This window comes from Ptychodera flava, chromosome 22 (assembly GCF_041260155.1).
Source record: "Ptychodera flava strain L36383 chromosome 22, AS_Pfla_20210202, whole genome shotgun sequence".
Taxonomy (NCBI): Eukaryota; Metazoa; Hemichordata; class Enteropneusta; family Ptychoderidae; genus Ptychodera; species Ptychodera flava.
Window position 1 is genome coordinate 14,762,612 of NC_091949.1, and position 17,585 is coordinate 14,780,196.

Consider the following 17,585-nt stretch of genomic DNA (forward strand, 5'->3'; position numbering starts at 1 on the left):
CGGAAAGACGTTAGTTTCATTTGTCAAGATTTTTTATCTGAAATTTGGTCGCGATGCATCGTCTTTTCTTTCGCTAAATTGTCTATTATCAATGCGGCAATCCAGACAGTGGATTTGGTTGTAACCGGTAATGGCTTACAGATATGTTGTACACGACTTGTGTATCACGAAGAATGATACAAAACATTACAGTTACTTAGCAAAAGATTTATCTTAACATCACCTGGATTTTTCATCAAGTTCGCAATAATCACATGTCCGAGGAATTTCCCGTCGACACTTCCAGCTCAAATGACCTAGGAAGTACGCCAAGACTAGCGTACGCATGCGTCAAGAGTGTGTTTGACCGCGCGGCTCTCGCTTTCCCGAAGATTAGCAGACGTTCGCCAAAATTTATCGCCTGAGTGCTATTGCATAACCTTCGGCGTGGAAATCAGTCAACCAAGCCCAGGTTCTCAAATGCTCATACACAGCCGAGCATCACGCCTTTAATGGGATTAACCCAGCCGGGTTTTTTTGAACTGTAAGAGACGCTTTGTACAGCAGTAAATAATAAAGTCTTAACTCGATTTACGCCTCGTGTTAGTGCAGCTTTTCTCCACGGCCCGGGCCTGCCTCTTCGGATCACGCAAGCACTGAGCAAATTGGCACGAGAAAATTCCTATACGTCTGCCGGGAACATGGTACACAGCTCCTTTCAACGCAAGGTCGTGAGACGATATTCATATACTTTGCTGTCGCCGTAATTTTTCACCGATCGACTGGAATATTTATCGGTGATGTCATCCAGGATGACGCTGTGATACTTATGCTGTCTACTTTGGTGCGTTCACACATGTGTGTTTTACAGACCTGCATTAGCCCAATGGCACACTGTCTGTAGTCTGTAATTCATCGACCGCATTCGACTAGTACTATAAGTAGTGTACGGCCTATAGCTTTATATATACAAGTTTAGTCGCATGCGCTAATATTCGGGTCCTAGAGGAGGACACCTGCACAGCATTCGACGAGATAATCTCAAGAAGAGTGAAGATGTCTTAAGGTCGAATGCGCCTCGAAGACTGATATTATGACTCACATATGTTTACAATGCTATCCACCACTTTTAAGGACTCATTTGGTAGTTGTTTGAGCAAGCAAAGCTTTCACCGTCTTAGGTTTTGGAAATCGCAAAATAATTTATTTTTTCTCCTAGAGTTAACACGGGGATGGCGGCCATCTTGAATTTCAAATATTGGTAACTGTTAGGCATTTATTTCCTCTAGTACCACGACAAACCTTAATTTGTATTCTTGATTTGTTGAGAGTGTATTTCAAAGTTTCTTCCAGGAAAGTTCGAGAAAAAGTACAATTCTTTGAGTTTTGAGACGCTTAATACCTAAAATTATATCCAAGAGAGTCTCGCTAGGTTATCAATTGAGCGTGACAAACACTTTGTGTGTCTTAGCATTATGGTATACCCGAACAGTATCCAGAGGGGGTATAGCTTATCACTTACGCATTGAGGCAAAATGACGCCGACCTAAACGGAAAATTAACTGAGAGTCCACTGCACATAATTCTCGGAGGAGTCTGTGAGAATAACCGGCAAGGCGACACAGATAGTTGATAATAGACAACAAGTCACGAAGCCCGAATTATTTGAACCATCTGCATATGTCGACATTCGAGGAATGGCAAGCCGTTTATCGACGAACAGATTATTTTCTAGACATAGCCAGTCATTAGTAGCCGATACAGAATGAAGTACCACCACGCCATTTAGGAGACCGAATGCCCTACCATGATCTTCGGGACGAAGCGAAATTGGTAATCACATTTGACGAGTTTAACAGCATCACGTATTGACTGACGTGTTACCGAATAAGTCGCTTAAGGCAGGCGAATCCCTACGAACACCTCTCCCCACTAAATCATTCCTTGGGTGACTGAGTGAATGTCTATGAGGGGTCGCCTCGGGTCAGTACGAAAGCGTAGTGCCAGTTTAGCGGCGCGATTACTCTGAGCACGGCGTGCGTGCTCATTCCAGGAACTCTCGGCGAACCTCAGAGAAAGTGTACGCATTAATAGGTGCGTGTTTAAATTGGCCACCTACCCACTTCAAAACGTCAGCAACACATGCAATTATCCAATAACGCACGTTCTATATCGAGATATATCTGCCCATGCATATCAGACAAGACTTGATAGATACTCCGTTGATGAGATACATTTTACCAACCTCTGCTCTATGAGATTTTCAGGTAGAGAGATGACCCATATTATCAGGACTTGAAAAAACCTTATAACCACAATCAACATATTTTTAAGATCGAATACTGAATTCTGCTTTCATGATGTTGGTTTTGCAAGACGTCAAATGTAGACTTCGACATGCTTCTCATATATTAGCCTCTCCACTGTCGACAACTTTGTGGAAAATCTTTCGCATGCTTTCAAATCGACGAATCCTGTTCTGCTACCGAAAATTTATACCTTGAAATTTTACCTGATGCGAGGGGTGCTAATATATATTCTCAATGGCAAACCGACTCTATATTACCCGAAACCACATTTTCTACGGATTAAGATTGTCAACCACGATTAGGCGGCTGCGTCAAAAGATATGGGAGAAAGAGACACCACTTTTTACTGAAATGCCAAATCATATACGCTCAGACATTGGAAGGGCTTGCCCTCAGAATAACATTCCACCTGAGGATTACAGCGTGCAAATTGGTGTATCTTTACACCTCAATTGATAAGATATCGAGAGAAAGGAATACAGTCTACAAGACTGCCTTTCCGAAGCGCTAATGTACGTTTCGAAACATGCCGAGAACATTTTTATACACATAATAATCAGTAGAAACGCATGCCGACCAACCTGAGGTAGCTTACCTTCAAAAAGTGACGTCCGATTCCGTTGCCCGTCGACGCACACTGGCAAACAGACCCATCAAAGGCCTGCGCTTTGGGTCTTGCGTGTTTTGGTAAGCGTTGTGTCGAAACAGCCAAATGGTGCATTTACAACTGCGTCAGTCAAATTAAAGTATTCAAGTCATCACGTAAAATTGCCGTCAAATTTTGTCCAACGGTGGTTTCTTTGTGTAGCGCTTCCTGTCGCTCGCTGCTGGCTTCTGTGCACTCTTTGCCGGAAAGTAGGGACTGCTGGAATGTGTTCCCAATTATCGTTAGAGGGCGCTGTTCATCTGGCGTTATAAAATTTCCATATCTCAGAAAGAATGTTGCAGGGGATTAATTCATGAAAGAGGTTAGAATTTTCAAGAAACGATAAAAAGTTCAAACATTTTTTATTTCAGGGCTAGAGTTCAGAAACATAAGTATTAACGACTTTTTGCGTGATTTCAAGTGATTGATTTAATATGTTTTTGTGTGAATCAATATATTGACTATTTGGAAACAAAATTACACTAGTAAGCTTAATTTATGCACCAATATCCTTCTATGTATATCTTCCTTGAAATCATTACGACAATCTTTAGTATGGAAGTTAAACCTATTGATGCGTGTCGTAACGTTGATTTTTGGCGCGCGAAGTTTATTGACATAAACCTCACCGTTTTAACAGTGACCTATATATAGATATATGTTGACCAAATCCCGCCTGTCGATTTTGCAGCCTAAATAAAAAAAAAAAAGACTGACTCTTTCTTTCCGCCAATCATCACCCAGTGTCTTTCAGCACACGGTATTTATCGCTGGCTTTCTCAGAGCGTTGGCACGTACACGACGCCCGGCAAGAACATGTGGTCATGGCTTGTACAAAGTTGAATACGTGTATCCCGTTTCAGTGGCGGATTTGACTCAGTGCTGTTTCATGTAGTAACTGAGGATTTTGCCGTCATAGCCTTCAACGCAATGCGGTCAGCCTGACGCGACATAGTTTACACAATCACCAGCAGGCATACACAGCATGTACGAAAATATGTTACCATATAATCTGGAAATATCCTAAAGATATCATATTGTGAACTTTTAGAAAGACGCAATGAAAATATTTTCCATGGCATATAAAAGACAGATTCATAACTCATTGTAACCTTTTTTGAAAGAGACAAAAACTACGAGGGCTTGTCGTCCAAAAGGCGTGAATATCCGTGCTCTGGAAATTTTAGATTCTAAGATGATTTTGGTTTTATTTACAGCAATTGAAAGCTATGCAGACGATCTGTACCCCGGGGGTGTTCAAATCCTGTTTTAGAATTTGAAAAAAAGTTTCACACCTCAATCGGGGTCGATTTGTGGGTCAATGATTGGAGCAGTTTGATTGAAATTGCGGGCCGATGAACGTGTTAAGCGATAAATGTCTATGCCGCTGGTCAGGCTGCCGAAAATGGCATGTGACATCCTTTTCTTGTAAATGTAGTTAAGCTTACAGTAATCGTCTCGCACAAGTGTCTCAAATGTGTGAAGATTTTCATTAAAAAACAGAAGCACTTAGAGCGAACGATAGAGGCGCCGGCCGTTGGAATTCCCTGCAGCTCAGATTGCTTAGAAAGTGCGAGTTGACCCCGGTTACCCGTGCGGAACTCAGTGAACACATTAACAAAGAGGTGACGAAGAAGGCTTGAACAGATTTTCAAACATAGAGGATTGAGAGAATTCTACCCAGTCCTTTGCGTCATGATGTACACCTCTATTTGAACAGATGCCAAATGAGTACAGTTGACAAGACACCTCTCGGAACATGTCTTGCAGTACAATTTGACGTCAAATTCCAAGTTAGACAAGTTGACTTCAAAAGTAAACACAGCTATAACGATTTGTTGGTATAGGACAACGAACACTGTTTTTCAACAAGGAAACCAATTCTTCTTATTTTGATTGAGGACTCCACTAGTTGGATTTAGCAATTTGGTCGCGTTTCCCTAAACCTTTGCTGCAGTCGCCCGGATGTAAACTACGGAACAGGCACGTAGTTTGGAGACTATAGAGCGTCTTGTTAAACACTCGAGCTCATCACTGCAGTTATTCCATGACTCAGAATCTTCAGCGCGGATCGATAAAATCGATATCATAACCTAGAGGGCGCGAGGATGTGTACAGACCAAGGCCCTGGGTGGCAGTAAGCATGTTTTGCAGAAATGCCCTGAAGACCTGTTTTTGGTAGAGAGTGCATCCCAACGTGCCACGGATAAAGTGGCGAGACGTGATACTGACCGCCCACAAACAAACCCTATAACGTCGCTCACGTCTTACGCGGCAACATAGGGAGGCTGTCAGCACTAATTAGAATATGCAAGACTGACGAAAGTAATATGAAAATGCAACGGATACCCGACATATGCCGAATGTTTTCTGTTAAGGACATGAGCTCAACTTTTCTTTTTTTCCGTTCAATTTTATATTCCTATGATATTGCCGAAATTTTCTAATCATGAAGTTTTATTTATTGTGCCACAATATATACTATATTCCTTTGTTTATGAAGTTCGTGTTGTTTTCTTAAAACAATTTTGAAGCGAACAAAGTAACCGTAAAATATGCATAGAAAATACAATAAAATATTTATCAACATTCTTAAACTATTATTAAACTTATTCAATTGTAACAAATTATCCATATATTGTTTGTAGTTCACTGCGTTGACTAATAAAGGTTTTATGATAAGAAATATAGATTCTGAAAAATACGGGCGACGCGCTGACCATTAACGTTTACTTGTGGGCAAGGGCGAGAGGAAAGCCAAAAAGTAACTGCCGAGACCGTTATCTGGCTTTCCTCGAGCCCGCGCCCACAAATAAACGTTAATGGTCAGAGTGGAGTCTGTTATTTCCATTATATTATCAGCGAACCCTAGAAAACCGTTAAAATTTCCGAAAATTTCAGGAGCGAACGACAACTGGGCCCCAGAAACTGAGCAATACGCGATGCACTGTCACGCGCGCTGTAAAAAATTGGCAAATCCGGAGATGTTTTCAGAAAAAAGTATCTCAACTTGACCTACAAGTGCTCCATTTTATTTTGTGATTGATTATGATTTACGTTTGAGCTGTAAAGTTACGATACTTTGAGTTGTTAATCTTATTATTCATATTCACGGGCATGTAAACAAACCATTACTGTGTATTTGTGGTCAGTCGCGTGGTTCAGCTCGACCAATCAAAATGCGACGGGCAGGGTATGGCAATATAATACATAATATTTGTCAGTGAAAACATGTGAATTATTGTTTCGCTTTGATTAAATGCGGATTAAAAACTTTGCAGGTACACAGGTATAGTTGTGGCTGCATCTTTTTTGTACATATTGACAGAAAATGTGGGTATTTTCATGTTTTGAAATGCGACGTGAGTTTCGTGTGAGGATTGTTGAGAGAGAGAGAGAGAGAGAGAGAGAGAGAGAGAGAGAGAGGGAGAGAGAGAGAGAGAGAGAGAGAGAGAGAGAGAGAATTCGAACGGCCCGTGACTTTGCGGTGAGCCACTCTGTATATGCGACGAGAATACCAAATGCAGAATGATGCTTCCCGCTGTGGGTTCTCGACGTGTCAAGCAATTAGGCGTAAAGCGAAACGTTTTACACTTCCGTATTAGACTTTTCTTGATAAGGTTTTCCAAAGCGTTGGGATAACAAATTGAGCGTTTTTGTGCATCGGCTGGCATGCCGAGTGATACGTTATCTTAACTCTATATGTGCGTACATTGGTAGAACATTTGCGAACGTGAATATAGACGCTATAAATTCAATCCCTTTATCAAGAATGTTGGTCCCAGACGCCTGTCAAAAGTCATTAGCGGAAACATATTGTGCTCTCTATGAATTGGGTGTTTTCTCGCCGGGGGCGAAAATATTGTCGAAGATTTGAATGTTTGAACGGAGCGTGGAAGTATTTACGATTGACCTTAGTCAGCGTGAATTTTCAAATTATAAACATAACTTTTAAGAAACACTTGTACATTCGGAAACATGTTATTTTAATGCAACGTTGTAGCTCTCCAGGGGATGTCGGGGGACTTCACTCAACATTAAAAATGTAGAGATGTACACTGTTAAACGTTAACACCAGAAGTATGGATGGGCTAAATGTTATCTTACCAGTGCCCGGTTCAAAGTTCAATAGGGGAGGCGAATTCGCTAATAATCGATCATGGACATTGATTTAAATACAGCCAGATGTCAAGAGCTTCCCTTGACGTAATAGCGCTCGATGGCACTTTTTGATAAATGTTTACTCAAATACCTGATGGTATCTCAGACTAAACTAAAGTGGTGAACCTTGTGTGTGATATGTTGGATGACGACTAATTCGCTTTAACATGTACCTCCTCCTTCCTATGACGTTGGATTTCACTTAAGAGAGCAGTTGAAGTTTAATCTCGGCGAATTATAAAATACGCGAGCGAGACGTATTAAAGTGCATAACCAAGTGCAAAGCTTCAATGTATTTTCGATTTTTACATCAAGAAGAGATAGTGATCAATTATCTGCAATGATCGGTATACCTTCCACATGTCACATTTTAATCAAGAAAAAATTTGCATCTAATCAGAAAAGCCGAAACACACTTTTAATGGATTACCAAAGCACTAGTATTACAACGGCATTTCAATAAGGAGGATATTGACTTAGATGTCAAGCCTACTTGAATGAAATGTGCAATATTTCTATCCGAGCCATCATCGACCAGGAGAGCCTCAGTGAGAGAGATTGTCATACAAAATAACTCTCTCCAAGGGTTTCCACGACCTTTCACTTCGCACTCTATAAATCAATTTTTCGCATTTCTAAACTTTTCAATATGAAACAGAATAATTTGCAACGGATGGTATTTCAAGACTATCCACTGTAGCCCTGATGAGTTCACTGCTCGACATATCTGTAAGACTTAATAATATTTGCACGATCACGGCATACGTGTGCCTGCAGAAATGGCGGCTAGTCTTGTTGGAAAACAACAGACCCCACTCGTGTACAGAGGCACACAATTTATCATGCAATGGTACTTTCATCGCTGATATATTGTAGACTATTTGTCAGAGTTTAACGTCTAAAAATGTCTTTATTAACTTTATCGAGATATTCCTGTCAGACATCCAATGCATGGATAATATTCTCTCTACGCAGTCGAATCTGTTTCAGAGGAGACTTATAATCTGCAACATGCCCTGGAGGTCTACAGGCCTGTGTTTTCTTACATGTAGCTCATTAGTTGCTATACTATCCTCTTTCTCTCAATAGTTAGGTAATGAATATAGAAACTATTTACATGTTTCTTAAATTGCCTATTTTTAACTCAAGGCTTTGACCGGCTGCGGGCAGTCAGTTGTCAGTCGAAGGATGCAGTATTCAGGGACTGGAGGCTTTTAAAGCCCCCATCCAGGTAATCCTATCGGAGTTATATATAGGTTGGGCAAATGAGCTTGCCGGTAGCTCTTTCACGGTCAATCACCTGCCTGAACCGCTGTCTCCAATACAATGATAACCTAGAGCATGACATCCTGGCAAAGCAGTAGGTTTAAATTACACGATAAAACAGGATAATACTCTTCCCATTCATTACAGGTATTCAATTTGTGTATTTTGTACCTTCACGATGCGATCACGTGATCGGACGGGCATTCGCCCCCATCGACCAGTGACAGAGTTAATGGGGTTGTTTCCAAATGAGTTGCGAGCACGTAAAGTTAACCGTCGTAAAGGCTCCACATTAAAAGGAAAGGTCTAATATTCTGTGATATGGCTGTTACCGACGTTTGAAGTCTTGCCGTTTGGCAAATGAAATTTTGGTTTTGTTTGTTTTTGTTTGTTTTTTTAGGGGGAACGGTGTTGTATTATTAGGTCATTTTTCATTAACATGAGGCAATATTTCAACCATTTACCACTGTGCAGGCTGTTGCCAGTAGAGTGTGTCCCGCCTGATACACAATTTTTGTTTGTTTGTTTGTGTTTTTTTTTTCTTTTTTCATAGTTATTTTTCAATGAACGGTTCATTGATAGGGTCTTCTGAAATCAGCTGTCCTGTCCACTGACATAATCCTAACACATCCTATACCTGACACTGTACTGTAATTTTTCCTCTAGCACGGACCAGACAAACGTCAGTGTTTCTCATGCTAGCCAACGTGACGTCCAAACTGTTGGAACGACAGTTCTACATCCGAGATAAGATGTTAAATTTAGTTTTTTGAAAATTAACCGAACCTTGTTTTAATTTTGTATCTCAAGTTGGGTCAGGGTCTAATATGATCTGGAGTTGTCTTAAGGCAGTTGCGCTCGAAAATGAAAGACTTAATCTTTTGCTCAAACGTTTCTCAAGGAATCTTTCAACCATTCTCCTTGAAAATCAAGAATAAACATGGGGATCACCATACAAATTTGGTACTAGAGAAACAAATTATTCAATATTGACCGATATTTGAACTTCAAAATGGCCGCCGTCCCTGTGTTCACTAAACAGGGAAAAATAAAATTTCAAATTTTCGAAAAAAAAGCTATGAGCTTTAAAATGAGCCCCCCCCCCCCTTAAGTGGCAGATTAGAAAAGAATTGTAAAAATTTTAGAGTCCGAATATTATCTGTCCCTGCGTCGCATTCTACCTTAATGCGCATGGCATTGGATTCATTTCCAATGTAGTCAACCAATGATACGCTCACATACGTAGTTGACCATTTACTAGGGTCAACAGATGACGTCATGGACCTTTTTTTATTTTTCTCCAGAGTCGCAAAATGCTGTAACAATCTGTCCCGTGAATACACTTATCATATTTCGTAAATGACCAGACAGGATTAATATATGACCAATATGTAGATGGTCACAAATCTGAAAAATGCAAACTAAATTGGAAATCACCATTGAAAACAACGATCTGGCCGTATTATTCAGACCGTCACCATGACAACCCCTTTAAACACACGTTTAGGCTTACTTTTAAATTAAGACATTTTCAGCAAAACAGACATCGACTAAAAAACGATTTTGAAGCAAGGGCATAATGCAGTCACCTTTGTATTCAGTCATTGTAAATTTCAATGTCCTGTACAGATGGCCAACCTCGAGATCTATCGGGCGGGGGACAGAATCCCACGGTGTAATACAAATGGCATCCTAATCGAAAAACGTTTTTATCCTGTCTCCGTCGTTTAATGCCGATTTCAGAACGGCTCTTGTAGCCGAGTATGTCACATAGTGTCTATTTCACATTAGGCGATACGGATTGCCTCTCTTGGTTCCAAAAAAAAAAATGTAAATTTATATAGTGATAGCTCAGCGGTGATGTCACAACTGCTCAGATCGGTCACATGTCATCAGCGCCGTAGCAGCAGCTCGTCTTGCATTTTCAAAGGATGTTGGAATAGAAAATATGCATAAAAGCTGATAACTTTTCCGGGGAATAAAATCAAGATTAACTCGCGTTAATAGTTCAGTAACGTTGACACATTTTTCAATGACTCCTATAATTACATGCCTGTCTTTTATGTTAGGAATACAACTGGAGTGAACTTACCAATTTACAGAACGCCAGGTGACACGTCATAAAACTTACAGGGGAGCGAGCATCAAAAATTAATTTTCAATTGCCGTTTGCATCTTTTATAGGAGGTTTTATCAAATCAATATGGCACCGAGTTCGCAAACAAATTAATAGCTTGTCAAAATTACATTTTTCACACTTGGATGCCACAAGAGGTATTGAATGCGACTTGAATGATCAATCGTTTTAGTGTGTTCTCAACGTTTACTGAAATATGTAAAAACCTGCAATCCACAGCCTACATCTGTTTTGAAACTAGGCCCCTCTCTCCTACAATACTGCCGGAATTGGAAAGCTTCAAGTGTGAAGAAAAATTATGTTCGCTACAGAAAAATAACAGGTTGGTTTTAAACCATTGCCACGAGCAAACTGTATTCTGAATTTGGCGCATTGTAAACTTTTACTCAGAGAGATAAATAAAACATTAATAGGAATCATGTAGAGAATAAATGACACATAAATGGAATAGGTTTCATTTATCCGCTGGCTAAGATTATCGTTCAAAGATTTTGACCGAGTTAATTGAAAGAACCATACCTAGGCAAAAGTCAAGTCAATAGCATGCTCAACTTAAAATTTAACCCCAGGTTCTGTAGTGCATGCTTATTTGCACAGATCGCTCAAAGATTGTATCCAACTGTATATCACCGTGTACTCTGTTTCCGTGTGATGACAAAGTTTTAGATATTTCATCGCTCGTGTGTATCTTTCCATATTGGATTTGCGTCCGGTCAAACCATTTGAAAGATCTCTCTTGTGTAAATACATGTACACAGACATGGTATGCTGAAAATTTGCTTATAAATATATATTACGTACTATCATAACGTTTAGCGCGTTTGCTCAGCACATAGCATTATTGGCAGGGTTAAGAACACCAGTGATATGATTATTGAATAAATGTTTACAATTGACACAGTAATCCCTAGGCTTTTCTGAGAATTTGTTGCATAATCCGAACCGGCAGGCGCTGTCATTTCCAACGATTTGATTGGTTCTACAGGTGGAAAAACACAAAGACCATACAGTTTCACCGGTATTGGTTAGAGAAAATATATAAGTGACAAGGGATACATATGTTCTTGTACGTTTGGTTTGTATGATTCCTTTCTGTTGAATGAAAGAAAGAGTGTGCTGGCTGTCCCGGGCTTTCTGGTGTCATAATGGTTACATCTTATGTATAACAGCAACATCTGAAATAGTGTCCTCTGCTAGCTTTAATCACTCCTGTGGACGCCGTGTGTTCCCGAAATCTGACAGTGTGTCATTCATACTTGAATGAGACGATCGATATTACCCGTCCGCCATACTAAATCCGAGCTGACGAATTCTAAATGTACATTTTACCTATTCTCTAAGTATTCATAGATCCCCGGTGTATTGACGATGTAATGTAGACCTATACATGGTGGCTATGTGCTCGGAGAAATCGATATACTCCTTCACATATTGAAAACGAGTTGTTTTGAAACGATATCTAGCTTGGTAGCAGCAATGTCACAACGCTGTATAAAAGAACACCTCGGGCATTTTAAAATGCAAATAAATTAAAGCCGAATTACACTGAAATTTCCGAATAAATATCATTTGCTTACAAATCTAGGATTCTATATATTTCAATGAGGACTGCCAACGGCGTCGATGTATGCATAATAAATTTATTTAATTTTAAGTTTTATTGATTTGCATCATAGCTATCAATTCTTACACTTTACAAATTTGTGGGTAGCTTTTGATGAGTCAATGATAGCAATATCAACTGGACGGAAACTCTCTCATTGATAGCGCTATGCTCTTTTCATGTACCTTCTGTGACACATATGCTAGGCACAGACAGGCACCGTCTGTGGCTTATTGCGATGAATGCTACGTGCACAAACACATGAAATGTGTATATTTACCCTGTCTTATTTGCTATAGCATACCATAATCACAGTGAGTTCCTTTCCTTTATTCCTTTGATTTATTTTCTCTGCGAGTTTAAGCTTATGCAATGATCGCGTGATAGCGACAAGCTTCGCAGCAAACCGGGTTGAAACGCGCGCGTTTCGTCATCAATTCGTTCGACTGTATTTGGGGTTCTCTTTGTGCTGTTTTTGTGAACCTAACCCAATTTGACTAGTGTACGTCGTAAAACTGATTGAAATAAAATGTGAGAGTGGAGCTAAAAATCCGCAAACGTAATGCATTAATCAAGGTAGCCCCTTTAGATTCCCGGCGGCTACATAATTCATACTTTATCGTTGGTAAGAGAACACGGAACAGATTGATCCTAGCCTGTGGTCGACCAGTAATGTCCTCTTGTCTCCCCACCAGTTTAGCCAGCTAGAATAAATTGTGATTAGTGCTTTCCATATCAACACAACGTAACTTTCACCCATCGTCAATTTCAGTTGTCTGAAATATACACACAGGCGCCCAGCAAATTGTAATTTCAGTATATATGCTTATCAACATGATGTATAAAAACGAGTTATAATGTTGCCGTTTGGATTTTTTGCTCAAAGAGAAGCAGAAGCCCAATGGAACCCACGCAAACGGTGTAACCTTGATGAGAGTATGAGTACTCTGCAGTACAACAAAATCCCGGTGTTTATGTTTGCCGGAACGAATACAGGGAAACCCGTTCGCTTTCTTGCCTTGTTGACTTAAGGATTTTTTTTAAATATATGTAAAAAAATAAGTAAACAGCAAATGAGTACAGTCAAAACATCTGTGAACTACACTGACCATCTACAAACATCTGAACATCTATAAACCTTTAACGCTTCACGTCAATGCCATTGCAAAATATGCGATGCGAGTGATACACAGGAAACGTCATACATCAAGTGACTGCCGTTTTACCTCCGTCAGCTTGTGTAAAACCGTTATGCAAACTCGCGTATATCTGGAACCAGACAATTTTCAGTTGCTGCAGCTCTTCTAGATCCTTCTGTTTTGTTTTGTTTGAGTGTTTGAGTGTGTATTTAAGACTTATTCCAGTGAGAAGCACACGTTTGTATGAGTGTAAATATTGCTAGAAACCCCATTCCGCCGAATGAAAAAGCCATCTTTACGCTTGAATTCAGACGAAGTTTAATGGCAAATTAAATGGCAATGCAGTACTAGTGACGCCGTCTTCCATAGAGGGTATGATTGGGTACGTAAATGAGTGGGGTATAGGCTTACTTGCCCAAAGCTGGAGAGAAATATTGGCTATTAAAACGAGTTTCATTAATCAAAACCACAGAATTTAATTACCTTCAAACGTGTGAGCGAAAATATATGCTTTTGTTTGAATGTAATAAGGAAAAGTCAATTTATCACTTCTTTCTGGCCTTTTCACTGCAATGCTTCGAGACGCAATCTCTAGCCCTTTGACATTATGTATGTATGTAAATATATATGTATGTATGTATGTATGTATGTATGTATGTATGTATGTATGTATGTATGTATGTATGTATGTATGTATGTATGTATGTATGTATGTATGTATGTATGTATGTATGTATGTATGTATCTATCTATCTATCTATCTATCTATCTATCTATCTATCTATCTATCTATCTATCTATCTATCTATCTATCTATCTTTGTATCTATGTAGCTATGTATCTATTTGTATCTATGTATGTATCTATCTATTTATCCATCTATCTATCTATCTATCTATCTATCTATTTATCTATCTATCTATCTATCTTCTCTCTATCTATCTATCTATCTATCTATCCATCTATGTATCTATCTATCTATCTATCTATCTATCTATCTATCTATCTATCTATCTATCTATCTATCTATCTATCCATGCGTCTATGTAGCCATGTATCCATGTATGTAAAGTGTGAGTCGTTTTGTGTTGCTTAAATATTCTCAAATTTTACTGAAATTATTGGAACACCAACGACGTATATACAGACGTTATCAAACTCAGCGTTTGATAGTATTGGGTTATTTAGGAATGACAGTGATTCCAGGTTGTGCAATGCAAGGTTTCATGTGAAGTGGGTATGTATAACAAGAATGTTCTGTCATGGAATTTCACATATTCAATTTCATGGGAACACCAGAGATATAGCACTCCAATGAAGGTTAAGAAATATTTGATCTCGCGCTATCTGCTGAGTGTACGATATATTTTAACCGTCCATGTCTGTGCAAGGACTTCACGATTATTCTCACTTCATTTCCATTCAGTTCGATATCGATTACACGGCTTGTCTTTTGTGGCGAGACAGGATGGAGCTCCAGTTGTGGAAATGGAAGAAAAGAGCTGCCTGTGTTGACACAAATGCATTATACAAAAACGCCCTTTTGTAGCGACTCGTGCATTTATGTGATCTTCGCGAAACAGAACGTCTCACACATACATACGTCTGAACAAACATCGATGCTTGATTGTCCTTGCCTCATTCAGCTGTGTGTGGTATTTTGAAAGAGGGCCGATAGGCCCTGATAACAGGATACAGAACCCCATAGTTCATTCATACACACTTTCCAGTTCCGAGAGTCTCAAGCAATTGAGTTGAGAAAAACATCCTGCACGATATATTTCGATGAACAGACTGTTACATTTTACATTTCGCTAATCAGCTGGCAATGTAGAATGTCCGTTAGTAAAACCACATTTGATAAAAAACGTACTGAAGTCGCGATAAGTATACATTAATTGTGTCCAATTCTTGATGTTGTTGGTATTGAAGCTTACGAACTTTGACCCCTCCCATGTTTTTCTTGAGACCGCTTTATCTCTCTCAGACGTTTATTGCCAAACTTATTATTTTCATGTCATGTTTTTTATAGGGCAAAAGATAAAACAGACAAATGAAGCGAGACTCTGTTTGAGCCATAAAACGATACCAGACACCAACTGTGCGTGACATTATTTTACTTTATGACGTCATAATCTTTGGCGTTCAGCAAAGCAAAAATGCAGAAGAAAAGCAAACGGACCTCAAAGCAAAGCAGCCGCAGATATGTTTCTCCTTGCGATAATAAGAAAAACAAAGTTCCAACCGCCAACAACTACAATGCTTGCTTGCTTGCTTGCTTTATTTATTTATTTATTTATTTATTTATTTATTTATTTATTTATTTATTTATTCGCGCATGCACTTATTTGTTTATTTAACATTAGAAGAGTTTCCATTTAACACGATTGGAACTAATTTGGATAATTGGATAGCAAAATAATGTCGGTTTAATCTGCAAATGTAAGCCCATCTGCCTGTTTCATTGAGCAATGCACTTTTTATGATTAACTTGAAATATTGAAACGTGCAGCTATAGAGCACCAAACACGTTTGAGAAATTTGAAAAATATCAAGATTTAATTCTCCCAAATAAGTTCCAATCGTGTTATTACAGACTCAGTGTAAAGCGATCTTTAGATTTGGGACACCATACGGTGATTATATAGTATCATCCACTGACAGTGAGTTCGCGGTTTTGCAGGTTAACTTCGGTCAGTATTCCTTTGTACAGAAACAGCCGAGTCAGAACAAAGAATTCTTCGATCAATATAGAACAAGTAAGCTTTGCAATACATTTTATGACTAAAAAGGCACTGATAATTTAGAAGTAGATAGACACTCTCTATATTGTTTGAAAGATCGAGTTACAATATTGCACAAATCCTTACATTTGATATTTTGTAAAGCAGGTACGTTGAAAATTTACTGTAAGAACTTTAAATGCTTTAATATTTGGAAATAGTGTTCGTGATGAAGTTGGTTAAGGTTTGTATTATTGCTTTAACGAGATGATATCTGTTCTCGAAAACGCGAGGTTAAAAAGCATTGTCAGCTTTTGACCAATGTTACTCACTCTTCAAATGCAAAAAGAGCAACATTTGTTCTCCTTTCCCGGACAAAAGAGCTTGGACAAGCTGGATGTATACCTACGTTAGTAGGCCCATAGTCCTAATAAAAGTCATGGCCCCTGAGTGAAATATATAAACCAGGGAAACTGAATCAAGCTTTTCCAAAAAATATCATTTTGTGCAGAAATACTGCTAAATGTAAACAGGAAGCGGCGAAAACGTTGACATATGCACTTAATTCTTGCGTAAATAATGATAAGTGTCCAAACAATGATCGCTAGGAAGAATTCGAGTGTGTCTTTTCCGTTGGTACGAAACAAAACGCCCCTACAGAATTTGTTTGACGGAGAATTTGGCTATCGAGAATTAGTTATCGTGGTAGCAGAAAGTTTGAGAAAATGCAGAGTCTACAGATACAAATTATAACATGGCACTGCATTCATAATTGTTCTGCATAACAAATAAGCAGTATACGCATTTGCGCACACAATGCACGCACTGTAGCATTCTCAGTTCTTGTACGATTCGATTACTTAGTTTAAAACAGAATGCAAAAAAGAAATTTGATCAGCTGATAAACTCATTAAGGAGTTTGGTAGGGTTGGAAGAGAAATTCAATTGTCCAATGAATGTTGTTGAACTGTTTCTTAATTGAATAATGGTGCAGTGCATTAGTAATGGTAATGGTAAAATCAAGTGTATGCGAACGGGAAGGCCACTTTTGAAAGTTTCAATAGGAAAATGAGGGGAAAGTTTTGTTGGCTAGAATTCCTATATCATTAAATTTATGAAAAGTTATGTGATGCAGCCGGGGAATTTCATTGGAAATGCCGAACGTAATCGGAACTGTGACTTTGCTCTTAAAAACTAGAAAAAATCAGATTATAGCAATTTTACGGTATGTGGCACTATGATCAGTGTGGATGTGCTTTGAAACATTTAAGTAAATTAAGCCAAAAAGGAAAGCAAACGAAGGTATTTTTCGGTTCCAAAGGCAAACTGAGGCTCGGGGACCACTTAAACACCGTCTGCTGCCGAGATACTGTTGTCTCGTACTCGGGTAAACTTTACACAACATGGGATGACGCAATTACACCATGACAACCTGCTGGACATGTTGCGAACTCTAAATAGTTATTCTTATATTATAGTATTTCGTTCATTCCACTGTAAAAATGCTCTTTACTACTGGTATAAAGAATTATATTGTTACTAATACTCAAATTATGCTACATTCACTAACACAAATGCCCTTGGCATAATGTCATAAAAAGAAAGAGAGGTATGAAGTTACA

The 17,585-nt window shown here is 38.9% G+C and overlaps 1 protein-coding gene across 4 annotated transcripts in view; it reads right to left on the minus strand.

The window, feature by feature from the left end:
• LOC139122755 (tachykinin-like peptides receptor 99D) overlaps positions 1–17,585 on the minus strand; it is a 122,920-nt gene that overhangs the window by 92,220 nt on the left and 13,115 nt on the right. Inside the window, exon 1 of one of the 4 annotated variants that reach the window (XM_070688450.1) lies at positions 2,884–3,168. The exons of the other annotated variants lie outside the window; for them this stretch is intronic. The gene's annotated coding sequence lies outside the window, so the exon portion shown is untranslated. Of the gene's footprint in view, positions 1–2,883; positions 3,169–17,585 lie in introns of those variants that run through there. 4 annotated transcript variants of the gene reach the window in all.